The 18,585-nt window shown below is 46.5% G+C and overlaps 1 long non-coding RNA gene across 4 annotated transcripts; it reads right to left on the bottom strand.

Moving 5' to 3' along the window:
- Positions 1-1,130: 1,130 nt before the first annotated feature.
- LOC120748071 (uncharacterized) lies at positions 1,131-9,545 on the bottom strand. Of its 4 annotated transcripts, none has more exons than XR_009208745.1 (3): positions 9,388-9,545; positions 6,423-6,543; positions 1,131-1,305 (listed from the first exon to the last, which is right to left on the bottom strand). It is a non-coding gene; the product is annotated as an uncharacterized LOC120748071 (long non-coding RNA). The 4 variants fall into 4 exon arrangements; XR_005699292.1 differs by lacking the exon at positions 9,388-9,545 and adding an exon at positions 9,243-9,333; XR_009208746.1 differs by lacking the exon at positions 9,388-9,545 and adding an exon at positions 9,238-9,330.
- Positions 9,546-18,585: the final 9,040 nt, after the last annotated feature.

Raw genomic sequence — 18,585 nt, 5'->3', positions numbered from 1 at the left:
GCCAAACACACCTCAAGGACAGGGAAAAAAATCAGAAAGGGACTACCATACCAGCTTCTACTGGGAGGTAAAAAATGGTTTCATAGCAAGGGAGAACCATGTTCTTAAGTTTTACTACAAGTAAAAGCTGCAGTGGGTAAAAACAAAGGTCAGGTCCTTGGCACATTTTTGGATGGGGCTTCCTTCCGGTCTCTGGATATGGAAGGAATAGAAGGGAGTTTTCAAGTACCATGACCCAAGACAAGAAAACAGTGGCAGCCGTTTTTACAGTGGATAGCATACTAGACAGGATGCACTGAAGATGTCTCCGTGGTGGCCACACACTTTGAGAGGACCTTTTCAGCCAAGACAGGGTTCATGTCATGGTAGGCACAGCAAAAGGCAGCAAAGCTTTAAAAAGGAAAGGACAAATGCAGGAATGCCCCAGGCTCAGCTCTCCTGGACACAGAAAAGAAATTTCAACTCCATGCACATGTTAATCAGGGTCATTGCAAAGGAATTTTACCAAAAGACCATTGGGGGGGGGGGGCAAAACAGGCCTGGTGCTGCTCTTTCCAAAGCCTTACACCCACAGGCCAGGGCTTGGCCCCAGGCTCTGCAAAACTCAGTGCCTGATCTGCACTCAGTTCTTACACAATGATTCCTGCTTCATGGAACAGGAGCATTTCAGTTTTAAAATGGCCACAGGCTTGAAACCATACTCCTGCTCAAACGGCCCTGAAGAGGAAGGGGGGCAGGGAGGGAGGAAGGAACCCAGGACTGCATTCAGCTACATCTCCACACCTGGGCTGCAAAAGAGGCAGCACACATGCCAGGGCCTGAGGGACAAAAGCTGGCCACGGATGGCCCTTCAAAGGTGCTAGAAGGGAAACGATGGACAGCATCCTGTATCATAAATGAAATGCAACAAAAGGCAGGCGGGGAGAAGGGGGAAGGGGACCCTCCACCTGCTCAACTCAGAGGCCACAAGGAGAGGCACTCCTCACAGCCTGTCTAGGACACCACAATCAGACAGGGAAATTTTTTTTTACTGGCTCAAAGGAGGCAGATGAGGTGATCCAGGCATTCCATAACTCTGCATCTCACCTACTGGACGTGCTGATGGATCTTAGCAAAAAGGCGAGCCGTGACATATGGGAAATAAAAAGATACATACCCACCACGAGACTCAGAGGAGGAAGCCGTAGGAAACTGACAGGCTGACAAGATCCAAAAGATGCAGGGTGGCCCAGAAGCTCGAACATTCTCCCCTTCCTTCAAGGAATGGCATCACGGGCAGACAAACTCTCTTTTGCACCGCAACATCTTGACACAATGAAAAAAATAAGTGGGGTTAGACACAGGATAAACAACGGTCTTTGCTTTAAAAAGGATGGTAGGCAGTAGATGCAAAAAGCTCTGGCCTTACACTTCCTAAAACAACCCCATACAGGGACTCCCTGCAGCTCCCCACAACACCCACAAGCCTCCCTCCAAATGCCTGCTGCTCTGGCTCTCTTCACCCTGGAAAAGCAAACTATGGAACAGGCTTAGACAGCTGCTAAAACCAGGAACACAGGGACAACACACTGGCCAGGGAACTAGAGACAGGCCTTGGCCTACACGGGCCTTCTGCACGTGCTGGGTGCATTGTACCAAAAGGCTGCCAGTGACAAAGTTAAAAGACCTTCTGGTCCTAGCATGTCGGTCCACAGGGTGGACAGAGGCATGGCCAGGACGTTTCAAGCACCAAGCACATGAGGGATCAAAGTTGTTCTGCAACAAATAAGCCGAGCTAGGGGATCATACGAGCCATGCACAGAGGTACAGGTACTCGTAGCAGGAGAAAAATGCTACAAGGACTTAGGATAGCTCTAGGGAAAAGACACCACCTGCCTAGCCCCTGACATCCCCACAGTTCCAGCCAGGGGCACAGGAGGAATGGAGAAATCAAGAAACACCTTTGCAAGGGGCTTCTAGAAAGTAAGGGGCCGTGCGTACGGCTCTTGCCCCTGGCTTCGGCAAGGACAAGGGCTACACCCAGGGGACAGATGGAATCATCTCCCTTGCAACAAAGGCTTGCACTTCCTTACCCTTATATTAGCCAGCCTATTGGGGGGGAGAGGCAAGGGATGTCTCTTTCAAACCACAGCTAACCACCGTACTGTCTCTTCTCAAATCTCTTCCACAGCAACCTCAGCTGCCACACACGCTACCCTGGCACCTTGCTCTTCAGCATCTCCAGCCTCAACGTGGGGTCCTACTCCGAGGCGCTGCAAAGAACCACCGCTCCTGCTCAAGTGCCCTGCACCTGTCCGAGTGTGGCGGACCGCAGGCAAGAGGCATCGCCACGGCTGCACCCGGCACCCTCGGCGCCAGGCCTCAGAAGCCCCGCAGATTGGGACGCCTCTGCTGAAAGGACAAGGGTGGTAAGCCTGTGACTGCCGCTCCACAGGAGTGGGCAGCATGACAAAACCTTCAAAAACGTAGCCTTGAAAAACACAACACACCGACACCAATACTCCATTCAAAACCAACCTCATCGACAGACAAACAAACACAAAAGAAAGAAAAAAATAAACTTTATCCCTTCTCACGCACCCCTTACAAAAAAACCTGAAACAAAAAAAAAAGGGGAAACCTCCAGCAGCCACCCACGCTGGCCCCAATTCAAACAGAAACACCTCCCAAGGATGCACAACGATGAAAGACATACTGCCGTCCAACAAACCAAACAAAGAAAACCCTAGCGTATCGTAGACAACAATCCAAGGACAAATAGGACAAAACCTGAACAAATGAAACGCATCCTACCTCAAACACCACGTGCTCACCAGAATAAAAAAAATAAAACAACAAAAACTCTCATGCACCTCAAGCGACAGCCCGTTGCACCTTGCTAAACCTTAGAAAACATTCTTTGAAACAGAACACACCACAAAAAAAAAATTTTATATATATATATATAATTAAAAAAATCTCACCAGCAAAACTCAATTCAGTAACAACCTGATCGACATGCAAATTAAGAAACACAAAATGAAGTAAATCAATAAATAAATAAACTTACACCACTTAAAATCAAAATAAACAGACACAACGACAACAAATGAATGACATCACACCACCTCAAACACAAGAAAACACAACACAACGTACCAAACTGAATAAAAGGGACCGCTCCGTGAATAAAAACCTCTTACGCTTTAAGCGACGGCCCTTCACACTGTCATAAACCTCAGAAAACAGCCTTGACAAACACCTGACACCACCAAAAAAAATTCAACAAAAAACTCAAAACCGACCTGACCGACATGGAACTTAAGAAAGGCAACGGGATGTACGCAAATAAACCCTATCCTTTCTCACACGCTGCTTGCAAACAAAATAAAGCAACACCCTTACTAAAGAACACAAAAAAGAGAAAACTTCCCATTTAAAAAACATCACACTCCAGCAGCCAACGGGGATAGCCTCCCCCACGAAGCCCTAAAAAAGAGCTCCTAAAGCATCCACAACAATAAAATACACACTGCAATCCAACAAAACAAAGAAATAAACACATCTCCTATCACAAACAAGAATACTATTCTAAAGATTAGAAAACACGGCCAAATAAATGACAGGACACAACCCCAAACCCAATAAAACAAATGCAACAGACTCAGCACAATAAAAGGGATCACCGAATGAAGAACCACCTCTCCTAGACATCAACATGTAGACCGTGCCACAGCAGTAAACCTTAGAAAATACGGCCCTTAAAAACACAATACGCCACCAAAAAAAAAATTCAACACCAAAACAACCACAAACAAAACCCACCTCATTCACGTGGAACATGAGAAACACGACATGAAAGAAATAAATCCCATCTCACTAAACATTTAAAACCACCTTCAAACCACTCAAGGGAAAAACTTAGACCTTTAGAAAAAAGCCATCTAACACGACACGCAAACCTCCACCGGCCAGCAACGCTGGCCCCACTAGAAACAAACAGCTAGCCACCAAATTCTCCACAAGCATAAAATAGACACTGCAATCCAACAAGCCAAAGAAAGAAACCCCTATCATACGATAAACATCACGCTACCTCAAACCCACTAACACAAATGCTACACACTCACCACAAGAAAAACCATCCATAAACACCTCTCCTACACCTCAAGCAATAGCCCCCTGCAGCACAGTAAACCTTAGAAAACACATCCTCTAAAAACAAAACACCCCACCAAAAAACCAGAAAGTTAACACCACCAAAACTCAACTCAAAACCAACCAGATCAACAGGAAACATAAGAAATGCAACATGAAATAAGCAAATAAATGAATAAGCCATATGCCTTATCACACACCATCCACAAAACATCATTTCAAAACCACCCTAACACCCCTCAACAAAACAAAAACAAAAACACAATTTAAAAAAAAAAAAAAAAAAAAAAAAAAACCACACCCACAACACACTGCATCTAACAAAACACCCTAGCTTCCACCAGACAGCCACGCTGGGGCCCTACCCCATCTCAATGCTCACATCCAAGAAACAAATCTCAAGAAAAAAATCACAACAACACCTGCCAGACGCCTATTCAAAATAAGACTGAAATCCACTCCACCTCCAATACAAACACACCCACCCATCAAGTGATCCTCACTTTAGAAAAAAAAAAAAAATTGGACACAAGAAACAACATCAAAACACAACATACACCACCAAACAACATCCTAGGGAATAGAAACCTTTCCCATGCTGGACAAGCTGGCCTTTCCTGCAATTTCAGCCCTCCAAGGAAAGGAAGCGGCAACAACGGGCATGAGCCCCACATGAAACCCATCCCGTGGCAAAGGTACGTATGCTCCCCTTCTATTTACTCCCTGAGAACAAAAAAATAAACCAAAGCTCTCAAACGATGAGAAAAGACAGCTTGACATCTTTTTATACAGACAATAACACAAGAGATCTTCCTTCTCTCCAGTGAAGCCACTTGGATCCTCAAAACCTCATTTTTTCTTTCCAGGGCCATTGGGGAGGGAGGAATGACACAAAAATGGAAAGGAAAACACTCCCAAAAACCCACCCTTGCTGCTGCTGCTACCTGGCACAAAGGTTTGCAGCTTAGCACTTCCTTGAAGCTGTGCTATGTGTGCAAGTGCAGCCAGGGGCCCCCAAGAACACTGGATATCGTCTCACAGCTGTTCTGTGACACGTGCCATGGACACCCAAAAAGCCCCTCTCCTCCGGCAGCCCCACACCAAAGGGAGCGGCCCTGGCACCGGCCACCCCCTCATCACCCACACGCTTCTCACCTGGCTCTGCTCTGGACCACAGCTCTGACACCTCATCGTGCTGAGGCCTCACACCAGGCAGCTGGGAGGGCAGGGGCACGGCGGACCTGCTGCTCATGCCAGGGACAGCTCCTTGCCTACACCTGACACACTGGGCCACCAGCCTTCCCTTGCTAGCCACAAGAACCCCGCTTCCCCAGCACGTGCCCGAGGCTTAAATGGGGAGGCCACCTCCAAAAGGAGTGGGGTGGCATGGGGGAGCTTTTGCCTTCACACATTCTTCTACACATCACAGTGATGCTGGGCCCTGGTGCTTTTGGAGGGGGGAGACACCAGGCACTCTCATGCAAAGTACACAGCCTTTCCTACCTTCATTCTTCCCCCTTTCATCTCTTCTGCTGTACATCTGCTTGGGACAGGACTGACTGGAGCACTTGTGCTCCACAGACACAAGCTGTTCCTGGCCTGGCACCTCTGGCCAGGGGGGATAGGGAGGCACCGGGGGGGGTTTGGCATCATTTCAACTCCCGTGGAGGGAGGCCACTGAAAAACTCTTGGAGGGAAAGCTGCCTCACCTTTCAAACCTGCTTACGTGATGCGAGTGTGGGATAGGGCCGGGGACCTGGGCTGCATAGGAACACGGAAAAGGACGAGTCCCCTTCAGCTTGCAAAAACCCGGGGTGGGAAGAACCGACGGGTGTCCTTTGTGCTCTTGGCAGATGGAGGAACACATTTCAAGAGCAAAAACTACAGGGAACTGGCCAGCAACTTGCTGAGACTTACTTATTGCACAAACACACCGTTTTTCACCAAGGTCTATTACTTAGGCAACATCAAGCTCTCCTTTTCAAAGCATGCACAACTCCTAACACCGGGCCACACGCATGCTGCAGAAAGGGAAGGGAAGCAGGCTTATAGGGCTGGCAAAAGCGGGCAGACGCCTCACTACCACATCCAACTGAAACGCCCAAATGCCCTCTACTAAGGGGGGCAGGGGAAGCAGACTTTATTGGCCCACCAAAAAGGGCCGCTCTTCATCTCTAAGACCTCGTGCGCCAGGAAACACATTTCTGACAGATGAAATTTAAAACACAAACCATCGGCTGCTGAGACAAGTTCGGCATCTTGGCAGGGGATTGCTTAAAACGCACCGTCCTGGAGGCTTAGACTGGCACCACCGAGTCAGACTTCAGCGACAGCAACGGCTTCTGCCTAGCGGTCACGGCTCACCGGGCACACGTCACCTCCAACGTCGACATCCAGCTTCACCTCCTGAAAGGAAACACAAACAAGGCTGTCATAGACAAATCATGCACACCACTCTGACAAATACATACACCCTCCCATCTCTAATAGTTCTCTGACTTCCTCCTCCCTCACCAGTGCAGCCTTAGCCTTAAACATCAAACACCACAAACCACAAAAAAAAAAAAAAAAAAAACACCAAACAAACTCCGAGCAAATGGAACTCTCTCTTAGCAACAGCAGGCTTCCAGAGCTTAACCCTTCTCTAAAAAAGTAAAAAAAGACAGAGGAAACAAAAACCAACAGCATACAGTCAGGACCAAAAGTAAAAAAACAGATTAAAACGGAGCGTTAAAAAATGAGTGGTTCTATGCTTACTTAAGCCATGAAAATAAACTCTACGTTTACATCATGCCTTTCAATCATAACAAAGAAAGGCATTTTAAAAAAGAATGGTTTTCATGGGTGTGGAAATTGAAGCAAAAAGGTTGATGAGAAACCAAGTCATAGCCTATAAAATGCTGAAACAGAGAGAAAGAGGAGAAGCCCCCTGCGACGGTAAAAAACGAAAAAGACATCTCTGGACCTTAAAGTAAAAAATACTTTCCTTTAAAGTGATGCACCTTTAAAAACGAACACCTCGGGATGCTACAGTCTAAAACCCATCACCCATAAGCGGCTTAAAAAACTCCTCCTAACAAAGTCACAAAAGCAAGCTTATCCAAGCGCTTCTTTTGAAAACACTTGAAAACCCACAAAAAAACTCTGCTAAGTGAGCCTTAAAATCCACAACGCTAAAAAATACTCTTCCCCTAATAAATGACAAAAAGACTAGGCTCAAACAATAAAAGGGACTAAAAAGGACAAGTTTGGGCTCTTGATGCTCTTTTGGAAAAAAGTCTTCTTCACATCCCCCATCAAACAAGGTTCAAATCCTTCCTGCTTCTCAAGTAAACCTTCCAAAAAATAAAACTCAATTCAAAAACCAAAGGCAGGCAAAGACACAAATTGGCAACGCTCAACCCGGCGCCGCCAACAGCAACGCCCTCATTTGCAACACAAAACAGACAAAAGACTGCCTTCCAACCGACCGGGGCTGGGCGCCCACCGGGGACCGCTCCGGCACCGCCCCGACCACGAGCACCCGATAAGCACTCCAGGACAAAGGGACACGACACAGCCTTTTATTTTATCTCTGACCACAAACTCTTTCCTCAAGTCCACAGAAATCAAAACTGGCTGCGTCAAAAGCCCCAGGGAGCGAAAAACGAGCCTGACAAGGCACAAAAAACCCCCCACTGCTCCATCCCTCACACCAAGCACAATAAAATCAAGCCTCGGCAAGAAAATACCACTAAAGCCAAGCGCACGGCTTGCTTCCCTGCAGCCCGCCCTGGGAAAAACCTGCCTACCCCTACATCTGAAAGACAACAGGGTGCAACAGCCAACACACAAGGGAATAGGGTCTAAAGAAATCTCAGAGGAAAAAAAAAAAAATATATATATATATATACACACACACGCATTAATAAATTCAACACCAAAACTCAATTCAAAACCGAAAACATCGACCTGGAACCTAACGAACGCAGGATTAAGAAAGAAATAAACCCGATCCCTTAGCACACAACATCGACGAACAAAACCACACGTTTCTTCAAAACCACCTGAAAACCGCTCGGCACAAAAAAAAAAAAAAAAAAAAAAAAAAAAAAAAAAAAAAAAAAAAGGCAGCGAACAAGCACCCCAGCCTTCACCACACAGCCAGGCTGCTCCCCGTGAAATCCTAAAGCTCCCAAAACATTCCACAACCAGAAAATACACACTGCAATCCAACAAAACGAACAAAGAAACCCCTAGCCTACGAGAAACAAGGATACAATTCCAAAGATCACTAAATCCGAACAGATCAACGACATCGCGCCACCTCAAACCCACCAAAAACAAACGCCACGAAGTCACCACCATCAAAGCCGCTGATGAATAAAGAAAAACCTCTCCACATACCTCAAGCGACAGGCACTTACACGGCGGCAAACTGGACAAAACAACCTTGCCGAAACGGCGCCTCTTTCGAAAAATTCCGAACGCCGCTCCTACACCAGACAGGAGGGACGGGGGAGCCGAGCACTTTCCACCCTCGGTCACGACTCGCTCCGCCCTGCCCTTTCAGTCCCGGGGACACCACGCCACCGAACAAACGGGCGCTGCCCGGCCGGCCCCGGCTCCCCTGCCCCCCGCAAAGGGACCGCGACTCCCGGGGGCAGAGCCGCCCCCCCCCCCCCCCCCACAGCGCCGGGGAACCGACGAGCCATGAGCACCATGCGTACATACTGAGCATTCAGCGCCGGCTTGCCGCTCTTCCTACGCACCGCGGCAAAGAGAAAACCACCCCCCACCACCCTTCCCAGCGCCGGGAAACCCGCCCGAAAAGAGCCATGGGCACCACGTACCCACGGCGCCGGCCTACCTCGCTTCCTTCTCGGCAACACCACGCCAACACGAGCCGCCGCACCGCCGCGCCGCCAGTCCCCAAAGGCATCCTGACTGCCGGCGCCAGACCCGCCCACCCCCCCCAACCTTCCCCGCCCGTGCGCCATGCGGCCGGGGCAACCCGTAGCTCCTGCCGCACATTCACGGCCGCGGCGCCGCGCTTTAGCGCTAGAATGGCAACTGGAAAAACACCCCCCGCCGCCCTCTTCCCAGCGCGCGGAAACCCACCCCACCTCGCCCTGCGCCTGCACGACCGGGGAGCCCCGCCGCTGCCCGGCCTCTGTCCCCGGAACGCACGCGGCTGCCGGGACACGCACGGACCTCCTCCGGAATAACGAAACGAAAACACGCCCTCCCCACGAACCCACGATCACTCACCCGCGATGCTGCTGCTGCCTCACACAAAGCTCTGGACCTTCGGCCCGCGCCCGCTGCCTGCTCCAGCCCGGCCGCGGAGCCTCTTCGGGAGCTGAGACCATCCGGGAGCCGGTCGCCTTCAAAAAGGCGCCCTATGCTCCGAAGGCTCAACAACACCCTCAGTGTGAAAAGTGCATATTATATGGCTCTACGCAAGATATTTACTATATGTGTTATGTTGTGCTAATTGTTAATGTGGTATTAATATTTTGATAGTATGGTAAATGTAGTTTTGTAGTTAAAATGTAGTTTTTATGTACCAACCACAGGAAAATATAAATCTTTCAAAGAAGAAAGAATTTACTACTTTCTTATCAGAAGAGACCAGCTCCTCCTGCTTTTCTCAGCCTAGTGGACGCCATAGAGATTAAAGGAAAAAAGTGATACTAACCAGAGACAATTCTTTGTTAGAATGGAATTTATGCATTATGTATAAATTGTATGAATATTCAACAGGCTATTGCTTTTAAGACATAATTTTTTGTTAACAGGGGTCCTTCTTCAGAGCTTGTAGCTCGGGAGAGGCACCCAGACGTCTGTAACTTTGTTTTTATTGTCTTGTATTGTCCTAACTCTAAAACTGTTCCATTTTTTACTCTAATTCTATTTTTATAACCATCTTATTTACTATTAAACTTTTAAAATTTTAAAACAAGTGATCGGCGTTTATCACAATTATGGTAGCAGAGGATGGTTATAACACCTCACTGCTGGTGCCTTAGGAGAATCAGAGTGAGGACGGCGCGCCCTGCCCAGTTTGGCAGCCTCGCTCTGTGTTCTCCTGCTGTGACCGGCAGATGCAGGTTACGATCAATGGACAAGAGGAGACAATAAAACAAAGAAAGGGAAAAGATTCCCTAAAACCGCGGTAGTTAGCCCCTAAGACCAAAGTGTACACGAAGACAAAGACCCAAGGACAAAGGACAGGTAAGTATTGGTTTGGAGGGGCGGTTAAGGGGGGGATGAATGTGTGTGAATGAGAGGCAGCTGGTTATCCCAGACCTGCTAAGCGAGTGCAGAGTTTCTGACGCTGCGTTTCCGTTCTTTCGCGAGAAAGACGGCCAGTAAAGAGACGAAGCGAGTGATAAGAAGAGTGAGAGAACCCCCCCAGGGAAACTGGGACTGAATTTTAGAAAAGGGGTGGGACCCCTAGGAAGCAAAAAGTCTGCTGGATTGAGGGGTAAGTGCCCAAGAGCATCCAGGACTGAAACCTGCTGGGTTGAGGGATTAATATCCCAAGAGCACCCAGGGTGAAGCAAAAAGTCTGCTGGATTGAGGGGTAAGTGCCCAAGAGCATCCAGGACTGAAACCTTGCTGGGTTGAGGGATTAATATCCCAAGAGCACCCAGGGTGAAGCAAAAAGTCTGCTGGATTGAGGGGTAAGTGCCCAAGAGCATCCAGGACTGAAACCTTGCTGGGTTGAGGGATTAATATCCCAAGAGCACCCAGGGTGAAGCAAAAAGTCTGCTGGATTGAGGGGTAAGTGCCCAAGAGCATCCAGGACTGAAACCTGCTGGGTTGAGGGATTAATATCCCAAGAGCACCCAGGGTGAAGCAAAAAGTCTGCTGGATTGAGGGGTAAGTGCCCAAGAGCATCCAGGACTGAAACCTGCTGGGTTGAGGGATTAATATCCCAAGAGCACCCAGGGTGAAGCAAAAAGTCTGCTGGATTGAGGGGTAAATGCCCAAGAGCATCCAGGACTGAAACCTGCTGGGTTGAGGGATTGTGCCAAGAGCACCCAGGGTTTTGCCGGATTGAGGTTATGCCCAAGAGCATCTGGGGTTGAACAACACAGCTAGATTGAGGGCTAAAGTGCCCAAGAGCATCTGGGGTTGGACAACACAGCTGGATTGAGGGGATATCCAAGAGCACCGGGACTGGCCAGTAACACCTAAAATGGTAATAGGTGATTTAAAAGTAAAAGGTACCTTGTTGTTGTTTTGTTGTTGTTTTGTTGTGTGACCTGCGCATAGGCCTCAGTTTCCCCGGGCGGGTGGGGGCTGTGGCAAAGTGTGTGTGACCTGCGAATAGGCCTCAGTTTCCCCGGGCAGGTGGGGGCTGTGGCAAAGTGTGTGTGACCTGCAAATAGGCCTCAGTTTCCCCGGGCAGGTGGGGGCTGTGGCAAAGTGTGTGTGACCTGCAAATAGGCCTCAGTTTCCCCGGGCGGGTGGGGGCTGTGGCAAAGTGTGTGTGACCTGCGAATAGGCCTCAGTTTCCCCGGGCAGGTGGGGGCTGTGGCAAAGTGTGTGTGACCTGCAAAACCGGCCATAGTTTCCCCGGGCGGGTGGGGGGGCTGTGGAAAAGCGTGTGTGTGACCTGCAATTCAGCCCTTTTTCTCCTGGCGTGTGGAGTGGGGGGGGCAGTAAAGTGTAAGTGACACGCAAATTAGCCTCATAAGTGGATCGGCACCTGGGGCGACCAGATTCTGAGCCCTCCTCAGAGGCCCAGCTATAGGGGGAGGACACACAGAGCCACGATTCTCTGGCGACAAGCTTTATGTCCTAAGAGTGTGAAAGAGTGTATAAAAGTGAAGAAGGAATGAAATAAGAGTAGATGGAAGAAAGCACATGTAATGTTGGCTGTTATATCTCCTTAGAGGGAAGTGTATTGTATTTGTGTGTGATAGAAGGGATTTTTGTGTGTGTGCATAGATAGAAGTGGTCTTTAGGTTGTAAGAGAAAGTGAAAAACAGAGGTGGGGCACGAATAGATAAAATCTTGAAAAATAGGACAGAAAAACAGTAAGTTGGATACAAGCAAGAAAAAAAGAGTGTAAAAAAAAAATTACCAACAGAAATAACTCAAAATAGCCCTCTTGGCATTATGTTAGCTAACTGGGATAAAAACCCTTGTACAAAAAAAAAAAAAAAAAAAGGAAAAGGTAAAGATGATACAATTTTGCATGATAGAATGGGCAGAGAAGGAAATAAGATCTGACCACGTTTATTGGCCAAGATATGGCTCTTTTGAGAACTGGATCTGTCAAGCTCTAAATATATTTGTAAATTCAAAAGAACCGTTTAATCCTGAAGAAAGAGAATATGCCACATGTTAGACAGGAGATTTTAGGAGAATAAAAATCTTTAATGTATCAGAAACGCCCGAGACGAAACAAGAAAAGAAAAAAGGGGAAAGAAAAGGGAAGGGAACAAGAAGAAAAGAAGAAAATAGAGTGGGATCCTTTGCAGGTTTTGCCCCCTCCTTTCCCGCTCTATCCGTCCGCGGCCGAGCCCCTGTCCCAGGTCCCGCTTCAGCCCCGCCCGCCCCCAGCGCGGGCTCGCAGCCTCCGGCAGCCCCGCCTGCCCCGGTTCCCGTCCCGAGTGTGGGCTCGCAGCCTCCGGCAGCCCCGCCTGCCCCGGTTCCCGTCCCGAGCGCCGGTTCGCAGCCCGCAGCATCTGTGCCGGTCCCCGCATACACCCCAGCCCCGGCCCCGCCGGTGAATTTGTCTGCCCCAGCCGCCTGGTCTGCAGCCGCCTTGGGGGCCGTGCCGGGGGCCCCTCCTGACGCGTGGTCTAGGGCTGCAGCCCCAACCGGGCCGGGGGGCCCGTCGGTCCCAGCCGTCCTATCTCCAATCGCTTCCCCCACTGCCCGATCCCCGGCTGCCCTGCCTAAGCCGGCTGCGCTGGGCGCTGCCGCCGCTCCTTTGTCTCTGCCGGGAGTCGTTGACTCAACTGCCACCAGCCCCATGCAAGCTGGCCACGCTCCCCTCTGGCATCCCCCGACACTGCCCCCTCCTCCTGTCCCGGCAGCAAACCCCGCCTATGCTCCGCCCTTAGAGGACCAAGCCTCGGCGCTATGCCCTTCCCTTCCCCCCTTGCAGCCCCGAGCTCCGTTCCCTTAGTAACCACAGCGACTGCTCAGGTAGACGAAATTACCGCAGGAGTTCACGGAATCTCCAAACTTATTTGAGCAAGCTTTAGGAAAAAAAAAAAAAAAAAAAAAAAAAAAAAAAAAAAATAGTGCAAGCCTTCTCCACTCCTCCTAGAATACAAATTATCCAATATGTGGATGATCTTCTACTATCTGGGGAAGATGAAGTTGAAGTTAGAGAAGCTACAATAAAGCTTTTAAATTCTCTGGGAAAAAAAAAAAAAAGATTAAGAGTATCAAAAGAGAAACTGCAATTTGTAGAACTAGAAGTAAAATATCTTGAACACTTGATAGGTAAGGGTAGTCGAAAGCTCAGTCCAGAGAGAATTGCAGGAATTCCATCCCTTCCACCTCCCTCTTCAAAGAGGGAAATCAGAAAACTACTTAGATTGTTGGGATATTGTAGATTATGAGGAGTACACACAGGCAGTAAAATTTTTGTATGAAAAATTGACAGAGGGGGATAATATAAAATGGACCAAGGAAGATGCTGATAAATTAGAAAAATTAAAGTTAAAATTAGCCTCAATACCAGCTTTAAGCTTACCTTCACTAGAAAAAAACCCTTTCATCTGTATGTGAATGTAGAACAAGGGGTAGCTCATGGAGTTCTGGTCGTGTAGAAAGGATAAACCAGACTTTAAAGAGAACTTTGACCAAATTAATGGTTGAAACCCAAATGTCATGGGTACAATGCCTACCTTTAGCCTTATTAAGGATCCGAACACAACCCTGGTCAGACCTGGGATTGTCACTCTATGAAATGATGTTTGGGTTACCCTTTTTAACCACCCAACATGAAAATGCTACCTATGAGGTAGGGGAAATGAGCGTTAAAAAAAAAAAATATGTTAACACCATTGCAAAAAAAAAACTCTTGAAAACTTACGGTTAAAAGGAATAATCCCTCAAACCACACCTTTAGATTTTAAAATCCATAATGTTCATCCAGGGGAATGGGTGCTAGTAAAAACCTAGAAAGAACAATCTTTAACTCCTCAATGGGAAGATCCTTTTCAGGTATTGCTGATGACCGAGGCCGCGATCCGGACCAAGGAACGAGGGTGGATCCACGCCAGCAGAATCAAAGGACCTGTGGATAAACCTAAGGAGTGGACGATTACATCTGAACCGGGTGATACAAAACTGACTCTTAAACGGGGACTGGGTGGTAATGAACTGGGACGACCCAAATGGTCCAAGAAACATACCCAGGATCACACCTAATTGGGAGATAAGGCGTCCACTAGGCTGAGAAAAGCAGGAGGAGCTGGTCTCTTCTGATAAGAAAGTAGTAAATTCTTTCTTCTTTGAAAGATTTATATTTTCTTGTGGTTGGTACATAAAAACTACATTTTAACTACAAAACTACATTTACTATACTATCAAAATATTAATACCACATTAACAATTAGCACAACATAACACATATAGTAAATATCTTGCGTAGAGCCATATAATATGCACTTTTCACAATCCTCCCTCTTTCTTTTTATAATTAATTTGGCTCGAGCAATATTCATTGTTTTCTAGCTTTCATTATTCGCTCATTTTTTCACAAATCAATCTCGCTTCTTTGAAGGGGTCTTCTATATTATTTTGTTTCTTTAACACCATAATCCTTTGTGGTGGTGTTGTTGTAGGCAACTTTTGGTCCATGTTCACTAATTGCATGCCTTGTACTACACTGGTGATGAGCCGAATGAAACAGGGAATCAAACAAGGAAGAAATATTAAACCAGCTGTAGCGCATAAAAGGAAGAAGCCTAACTTTTTCCACCATTCTGCTCCTAACACATTATCCCACCAGCTAGTATTTAGCATTGATTCCCACTTTTGAACTGGTATGTTTGCAATTTTTCTGATATCATTGACTATGTCCAGGACGGCATCTCCATTGTCGTCTATTTTTAAACAACAATCTGATGTATTGAATTTTCCACAAACACCCCCTTCTTCAGCTAACAAATAGTCTAAAGCCAACCTATTCTGATACACAGCCGCTCTTGTTTGGGTTTGTTGCTTTGATATTAATTCCATTGCCTGACCAGTTTTGTTCGTTATTATCTCTACAGCGGCCTGAAGTCTTATAATACGATTTAGCATATAAATTGGGGTTCGATATCCCCAACTCCCATCTTGTGCCTAGGTGGCTGGCCCATATGTTTCTAGTATGCGTTCAGGGGGCCATTCTTCATCTCCCCATTTTTGGAATCCTCCAATCAATTCTCTTTTGTTTCTCTTTAGATCCTCATAAACTGGTATCCCTAATTGATCTCCATCAGGTCCTGGTAAAAGAAAAAATCCTGGCTGTATAATTCCTAGAGTACAGCTCCCTTTCCACTGGGAGGGGAGTTTTGGGTATGCTCTTTTCCACATATCTAAAATAAGCCGTCTGGAGCTTTCCAATAGTTAAATTTTTGTTGATCTATATTCTCCCAAAATTTGGAAACTTCTGGGATGCCATAGTAAGGATTTTTACTTGTATCATTACATTGAAAAAGGTTTGTTTTGTTGTCATACTTACAATTCACTTTCTTTGCTTTTTCTTGGGTCCAATACACGGTTGGTGCTTCTGGGACCCACCATACAGAAGTTCCATTACTAACCTTATATCTTTTACAGGGTGTTTTTCCTACTTCATAGAGGAAGCTTTTCCCAGTGCGCCAGAGACATTCTTCCCCTATCACTGTTGAGCTTAAAATCCACCCTTCTGGTCTGTTTTCTCCACTTGTACTTGCTTGGTTCCATTTTAGAAGCTCAATTGGGCTTAAGCTGCTGCCTTTCTATGGCCATTCTTCTGACATCAAAGCCCCTCCACAGACCCAACAATTGGTTATGTTAAGTTCCTTACTTATTCTTTCTCCTAATTCTACAAACTGATTTTTACCCATCCTTGAGATATCTATTTCTTTCTCTAATTGCTGTTCAAGTTTGGTATACAAATCATTGATGGAAATTGGCACAGGCTTAGGTGGTTTTACTGACTTAGCCTTTTTGCTTATCAACTGCTCTTTTACTAAATCTGGTGCTTTTTTCCCAGTAATGTAGGTAAAACAAATCCACCTCTCCTCTTTTGGGCACTGACTTCCCATCCTGCTACCACTTGTTCCTAAGTTCTCTGCAATCCAGTACTTTTTCCCTTTATGTATGCAATTGCCTAGTTTGGATGGGTTGTAACAGTGGCTGTTGACATGAGTGTGAGAAATGAAAAAAGAACCTCGGTGTCTTTCCATGTACAGCTTTTGGTAACATCTGTAACATGGCCTTGTCGATATCCCAAAAGGGAGAAGACAAAAATTGAGTGACAGAAAAAGGAGTAACAGAGGTCCAGTATGGCTTATACTCCCACCTCCCATGCCTATGGGGTTGCAACCCACAGCAGGTGTATTTGATCTTCTTGGTGGCGAATACAGAGGCCAATCTGGTCTTGCCCTCTATTTCCTTGTCACTTCCTCTTAGCTAATTTCCAGACAAATCGTTTTTGACACTCTTTAACTGTCGTTTCCCACTGTTCTTCAGGTATCTCCCATTCAACAGGCACTAATAATTCCCATCCACAAAACAAAGTTATTATTTCAGTTTCTTGGAATTCTATTTGGATAGGAGATCAATTTGGTCCTTGACACTTCCTGCAACGAGAACGTCGCTTGTGTGAACTACAATACCAATTCTTCCCACAATTTAAACATTTACATTTAACCCAGCTAGCATGTCTGGTATTTGGGTGGATCAAACAAGGTATTTGGTCTGCCACTGATGGAAGTTGCAACTCCTCTTCCTCCTTGTATAAATCACAGGCTAAGGTGTGAATACAAGAGTTCTCTGTCCGAAACAGTCCTGATCCTCCTGTTTGGAGTGAAAGTATTCCTCCCCAAGGAGGGTATCTGAGGCGTCTCAAAACTTGTCTAGACGGAACTTGAAACCACTGATATAAGCTTGGCCTTATCTCCCAATTAGGTGTGATCCTGGGTATGTTTCTTGGACCATTTGGGTCTTCCCAGTTCATTACCACCCAGTCCCCGTTTAAGAGTCAGTTTTGTATCACCCGGTTCAGATGTAATCGTCCACTCCTTAGGTTTATCCACAGGTCCTTTGATTCTGCTGGCGTGGATCCACCCTCGTTCCTTGGTCCGGATCGCGGCCTCGGTCATCAGCAATACCTGAAAAGGATCTTCCCATTGAGGAGTTAAAGATTGTTCTTTCTAGGTTTTTACTAGCACCCATTCCCCTGGATGAACATTATGGATTTTAAAATCTAAAGGTGTGGTTTGAGGGATTATTCCTTTTAACCGTAAGTTTTCAAGAGTTTTTTTTTTGCAATGGTGTTAACATATTTTTTTTTTTTTTAAACGCTCATTTCCCCTACCTCATAGGTAGCATTTTCATGTTGGGTGGTTAAAAAGGGTAACCCAAACATCATTTCATAGGGTGACAATCCCAGGTCTGACCAGGGTTGTGTTCGGATCTTTAATAAGGCTAAAGGTAGGCATTGTACCCATGACATTTGGGTTTCAACCATTAATTTGGTCAAAGTTCTCTTTAAAGTCTGGTTTATCCTTTCTACACGACCAGAACTCCATGAGCTACCCCTTGTTCTACATTCACATACAGATGAAAGGGTTTTTTCTAGTGAAGGTAAGCTTAAAGCTGGTACTGAGGCTAATTTTAACTTTAATTTTTCTAATTTATCAGCATCTTCCTTGGTCCATTTTATATTATCCCCCTCTGTCAATTTTTCATACAAAAATTTTACTGCCTGTGTGTACTCCTCATAATCTACAATATCCCAACAATCTAAGTAGTTTTCTGATTTCCCTCTTTGAAGAGGGAGGTGGAAGGGATGGAATTCCTGCAATTTTCTCTGGACTGAGCTTTCGACTACCCTTACCTATCAAGTGTTCAAGATATTTTACGTCTAGTTCTACAAATTGCAGTTTCTCTTTTGATACTCTTAATCTTTTTTTTTTTTTTTCCCCAGAGAATTTAAAAGCTTTATTGTAGCTTCTCTAACTTCAACTTCATCTTCCCCAGATAGTAGAAGATCATCCACATATTGGATAATTTGCATTCTAGGAGGAGTGGAGAAGGCTTGCACTTTTTTTTTTTTTTTTTTTTTTTTTTTTTTTCCTAAAGCTTGCTCAAATAAGTTTGGAGATTCCGTGAACTCCTGCGGTAATTTCGTCTACCTGAGCAGTCGCTGTGGTTACTAAGGGAACGGAGCTCGGGGCTGCAAGGGGGGAAGGGAAGGGCATAGCGCCGAGGCTTGGTCCTCTAAGGGCGGAGCAT

The sequence above is a fragment of the Hirundo rustica genome, unplaced genomic scaffold (assembly GCF_015227805.2).
Source record: "Hirundo rustica isolate bHirRus1 unplaced genomic scaffold, bHirRus1.pri.v3 scaffold_487_arrow_ctg1, whole genome shotgun sequence".
Lineage (NCBI taxonomy): Eukaryota > Metazoa > Chordata > Aves > Passeriformes > Hirundinidae > Hirundo > Hirundo rustica.
This window is presented reverse-complemented; position numbering and strand designations above follow the sequence as displayed.